The 6,000-nt window shown below is 40.4% G+C and overlaps 1 protein-coding gene across 1 annotated transcript in view; it reads right to left on the reverse strand.

Moving 5' to 3' along the window:
- Window positions 1-5,582, reverse strand: part of LRRC2 (leucine rich repeat containing 2) — a 76,475-nt gene extending 70,893 nt beyond the window's left edge. Inside the window, exon 1 of the mRNA XM_032806431.2 lies at window positions 5,454-5,582. The gene's annotated coding sequence lies outside the window, so the exon portion shown is untranslated. The remainder of the gene's footprint in view (window positions 1-5,453) is intronic.
- Between the last annotated feature and the right edge of the window lie 418 nt (window positions 5,583-6,000).

A 6,000-nucleotide genomic window follows, 5' to 3' on the forward strand; every position in this document is an offset into this window, starting at 1 on the left:
ACCGATGCAGCTGTGCCACTGTCAGATCGCTCATGTTGCTCTCCCATCAGCATAATTAAACCACCCCCAGTGAGCGGCAGTAGCTATGTCAGCAGGAGAACATCTCCTGCCGACACAGTGCTGTCGATACCGGCCCTTCTGACGGAGTAACTTATGTTGCTCAGAGGGGTATTTTTTTCACACCCCGAGTGACATAAGTTATACCAACCGAAGTGCTAGTGTAGACATAACTTAACTTGACTATCAATTTACAGTTTGCCACTTAGGAGAAAATACTCTTCTCTACTTCACAGGTAGCTGGATTAGCTGCTAGAGACCTTCACATGAGGAAGGTGGCAGGAATCCTTTCCGCATCACAGTTTCATCATGCTCCCCCTCGTGCCCAGTCATCCTGAACAAAACTCAGCTCCTTTTCCTCCCCATCCTTGCACCAGCAGATGCAGGAGTAGTCTCGGCCATGAGTGAGAGGGCTCTCAAGTTCTGCACAGAGCTAGAAGGAAGCAGTAGGTGAGAGAGAATACACTGAAACCAGCATATTTCTTATCTTGTGTGGGCTTTGACCATCCAGGCCAGAGGAGCATTTGCTCTAATGTCTGCAAAGTTTACTCTTAACTGTATTGAGTCTGCAGCTGAATACCTTCTTCCATGGATGAAGTCTGCTTCTGAATTATATTACAAATCATCAAAGCCCCTTTCTTGGATGATGCATTGTTATAATGTTCACTCCATCTTATGAAGTGTTAGTGAGACAGATCATGAAAGCAAGGCTCTTTGGTAATATACTACTATATAATGAAAGCACAGTGCCTTCCAGGGAAGAAAGGCTCTAGGACTATAAAGTGAAAGCAATGGTATGATTTACAATAGCTTCACCTCTGGAAAAAGGAGTTCTGCATATGGGAGTCTGCATATGGGAGATAATTTTACCACTAGTAATTCACACTCACATATGGGCAATTTAGTGGGCCTTAATCAATATCCTCAAATGTAACACACGGGGCCAGATTCATCCCTGGTGTATCTTTATTGATTTCAGTAGAGTTCGATCAGGAACTAAGATCATCCATTAACTATAATTCATGGCTATTGTAAAGAATATTGTAAAATCTTTGCCTGCTGTTTAAGGGAATATGATTCATTGCATACAGACTATTTGTCAAAGTCGTGTATATTATTTTTAAATAGTTAAATTGGGGGTGAAATGTCCTTTTCTGGTATCAACTGCTGAATGATTTTAAAGTACCATTATAAATACATAGTTCCAACATTATCTCATAGCTGCAGGCTATAGAAGTTGGATGTTGTTCTCATATCTCATTCTTTCTGCTTTTTTTATTTTCACGTTTGTTTTCCAGACATAAAGGGATTTAAAATCGATTTTCTGTTTTACTTATTCTTCAGAAATACAACTTAGGGCCCAGCCCTGAAAACTTGTACTCAGGTGAGTACTTTTAAAATGAGTAGGCCCATTGAAGTCAATGGGCGTAATCATTGGATAAATCTATTTGTGTACATAAGGATTGGTAGAATCAGGGCCCAAAAGGCCAAGAATAAAGAGATGGTATTTATCAGATATTTTACTGAAATAATTGTAACATTTATGCACAACTCCATCATCAGGATGAGTATCTGCTAAGTATCTGGCATGGATGACAACAGGCACTACAGGCTATGACTCATATTAATTTTTGAAAAAAATCTATAATTGCCTGTCCAATGTTCTAGGTGCTTATCCCATAAACAAAAAAATTATTAGTATTAAGGTAACACTTAGGAACCCTACTTGAGAACGTAGATCCCACTGTGTTAGGTACTGTACAAATACAGAACCAAAAGACAGTCCCTGCCCCAAGAAGCTCACAATATGAACATAAACAAGGACTACACATAAATATATCTACCTCAGCCCACACGATCCTCACCAGCTTTAACCAAGAGAGAAAAAAGTTGGCCTTTGCAATGTGTTCAGAAGATTAATAAATCTGGGCCTGGCAGACCAAGTGAGGAAGCAAGGGCCAGAAATGATGACTCCTCACTGAGGCCTGGTCTACACTAGGAATCTAGCTACATCTCTCAGGGCTATAAAAAATTCTGGTGTAGACAGCGCTTCCATCAACCTAGCTATTGCCACCTTGGGAGGTAGATTACCTTTGCTGATAGGAGAAGCCCTCCCATCAGTGCACCACTGTAGCATTTTCAGTTCAAACATACCCTGAGAATGCCCTGCCAGCAGCTCCCTCTCATTTATACTGAGGGAGCGCCAGCTAAAGCACTTTGGTTAAACTCACCTGTGGAAGTACGTCATGGGAAGAGGGGCAATCTCTGAGGTAAACATGAACCAAACAACTTAAGACTTTTTAAGTTAAAACTAACACTGAATTCCACTTAGAAGCTCCACGGAAACCAGTGCAGATCATAGAGCATGTGCTCCAAATGTGCAGTTTCTCTTAATAAACAGGCTGCAGCATCCTGCTTTAGCTTCTGAATGGTACCAAATCATAGCTCTGGGTTGAGCACAACCCATTTATCTAATTTTGAAGCAATGAAAGCCTGGGTAATTGTGGCAAGAGCCACACTGTAGAGAGAAATCACACTCATCCTGCCTGGTGCATATGGAAGACAGACCTCTTTGGCAGCCATTACTTAGGACTCCAGGAGTAAAAAGGTCTACCTACTCTTCCAGCTGCTTCTACCAGCCCACCATCATTACTTCTGTCTTGTTGGGAGTGAATTGCAGCCAGCGAGTACTCATCCAAGCCCCCCAGTTCATTTAAGCACCTATTTATATAGTGGCCTAAATGTGTGTGGCACCTTACAATTCACTTTCTTCTGAGCGCAGTTCTCACTGATGGATGTCATGTGGCTATACTGTAGTAACAATACATTAAAAAAGAAAAGACCATAATAAAAGTCATATTATAAAAGTGGCCATTTAATAATAAAGTTGATATAAGTCACTTAGATATTTCTTCCTTTAACTTTTCCATTAAAGATCAAGTTAATGCTATTTTAAGCAGCAGCAATAACAAAAACGTGCAGATAACAGGTATGCAAAAACTGAGTTTGTCTCCTGCATTGTTTTCTGTGTACATATTTCTAGATTGCCTATCACTCTCAATGTCTAGGTAACAATTTTCTTTAATCTGTTCAAATTCTACTCTTAGTTAAATTAACTGATCTCATAAACGAGATTCCCCTTTATCATTTTTCTCATCACACCTTGATTCTGAGACAGTTTCTCACTGGGTTATTCGTTAATTAGGTCTTTTAATTGTGGATTAATTAGCAGTTGAATTACAGTATTCCTTATACTTGTCAACTCTTGTAGCACTAATGTATTTGTCATCAAGCATGATAGATATTACATTTGCAAGGGAATTTATTACAGATGTATTTCCCCAGCACCTCAGTGAACAGACAGACAATCTATTCAGCAAAGTGATTCTTTCTCCTACAATGGAGCCAAAAAAATTTTTTGCTGATGTTTGTGGTATATTTTCTTCCTTTTATTTACTGGACTTCACTGAGAAGCTGACTAATTTTCATAAATATTGAAAGAGACCTGCTATATTTAAAATGAAGCTGAATTTGGGGACATGTCTATGTGAAACGGAAAACTGAAATTTCAGAATAAAGCAGAATATTTTTTAATGAGGGAATCATATAGGCTCTTAGCTACAATATATCTCTGTTAATTAAAAACAGAAAATTAAGGGCCCACTTACCTCAGGGCTATTTTATGTCACCAGTTTTTAAGCAAGATACCCCATTGACTTAGCCCCTGGTTGACTTAAGGACTACAGCCTTGGTTCTCAGGTCTGGCCAAGTACCACATGGTATAGAACCCTAGTTTTAAACTACCTTTATCCTTTCCATATTCCAGAGTCTTCCAGAGGCAAGTTTAGCCCCCTTCAGAGATTATAGCATCCTAAGGCTCTCTCTAAACTGGACTCAGTTGCCCATGGAGCCATTGTGTCCCTTCATTCTAGCCACACCTTCTTCTGCACTAGTCACATTCCCTTCACAGGGATCTGTGAAAGGGGATGTCAGCAAGCCATTTTGCTAGCGTTCTGCACCATTCCCTTACATGAGAGGTATTCCCTGGCCAGTTTAAGACCCTTTTATTTTGCAGGAACAGAGTAAAATGCCTATGTCTGACCTGCGAATCAGGCCCCACATCTGCCCCAGTTACTGCACTTGGAAGGAACACTTCAGCTATCAGTCTCAAAATCATGGGAGCCAGGGGAATGTGCTCTTGCCAGCTCAGTTCCTTCATACTGTGATGCCACGATTATGAGTGCAGTATAAGAATTTAGGGCACACCAGTTAGATAGATTAGAAGGAGAGCTGCTCTAAATTACTCCTGCTTCAGTGACTATATTATGCCATCAAGACTTGTCACCTCAGGGCCACTTCACTGGCTGAGGGGCTCTGGAGGACAGTACTCTCCAGCTCTGCCTCCTCCTGATCATGGACATGTCCTCAGCCTCCCCAAGAATTCCCTCTACATGCCTTGATATGTAGGGACCAGGTGGCATAGAGTTGGTGACACCAGGTTTACATCGTCCAGGGATTCACTTTCCGTCAGGGCAGTCCTTAGCTTCCCCATTAAAGCAGTTGTCTATCTCCTTTGTCCTGTCAGAGAGGTGCATAGGAGATGGAGCCAGCACCCAAGATCTGAACCTTTGTGCACTGGGTGGTATCACAGATCTTCTCAAGGATGCTGAGTTAGTTGCTAAAGAGGTTCACACAATGTATGCTCACAGTTTTTGGGGCATGGGGCTGTTCAGTACCATTTTAGCCTACAGTAAGGAACACATGCCCTCATATCACAGCAATGGATACCATACAAATACTTTTACTAAAGACAACAACTATGTTTAACTTAAAATGATATGTTTTCTTCACAAAGATCTATTAGCTGGTTAGATTTCCTCTACCAGTGCTAGATTAGGTGTAAGTGGCCTTCAGAGGCTGAAGTTCTATAACTCTTTTTCGATTCTACCATAAATTTTGACAGCTAGAGAAAATAAATGACCAATCTCTCCAACCATTTATTTTATTGAAAAGCATTTTCACACCAACAAATGTCCTTGAGATGTAATAGCAAAGGTTTATTACAGTGCAGACATGAAGAGAGCAAATATCTGGAGTCATAAGCATTGTGTGTGTATAATACAACACACTGGGTTGAACTTGTCCCAGGTGTAAGTCTATTGAAATCAGTGGAGTTACACCGGGGGTGAATTTGGCCAGCTATCTTTAAAATATAACACTCTTAGGGTGTAATATGCTGCATCTATCTCTGTTCTCTTTCTCATATACCTATCTTTCTCTTTTGCAGTTCATTAGAAGCAACAAAGACCTGATGACAATTTCTCCTTCCTGCTTCCCACCCTGACCCCATGAATCCAAAGAAACTGTAAACTGTAATCAGCAAAATTGCCACTTACCTACAACTAAAGGAACACAAGTGTCCAGAGCTCTGGGTATGCACTGTGGTTAGTTAATTGGAGACGCTGAGGTTGTTTACAACAGCAACATAGTTTATGGTGAGCCAGATCTGTTTGAACCCCACAGCTGACTAGCCTTCCACATGCACTAATATGCTATATTTGTACAGTGATAACATGATCTGTGGTCTCAGAACAGAGACACGTGCAAGATAAAATATCTATATCGCATGACTCAACAGTACGAGAAACAGCAGTGTTAAAAGAATAGCATCTTACTTGAACTATGGAAAAGTGAGAAAGCTAACATTACTTGGAACTGTAACCTACAGTTATTTAAACCACACACAGGTGCCTGTGTACTTTTCCACTTGAAAATGGCATGGGTAATCCATACTTGAAATTAGTTAAATAGTTTTCTGTTGTTACTGTAAAATCCTTGCAATTAACATAGTTTTATAGACTAGAAACCTGTTAATATAAGGAAATGAAAAGAGAAAGGGATATGGAAATCCCCTTCAAAGGCAAAGACAATCAACATTAACCC

Source organism: Chelonoidis abingdonii, chromosome 6, assembly GCF_003597395.2.
Source record: "Chelonoidis abingdonii isolate Lonesome George chromosome 6, CheloAbing_2.0, whole genome shotgun sequence".
In the NCBI taxonomy this organism is placed as follows: domain Eukaryota; kingdom Metazoa; phylum Chordata; order Testudines; family Testudinidae; genus Chelonoidis; species Chelonoidis abingdonii.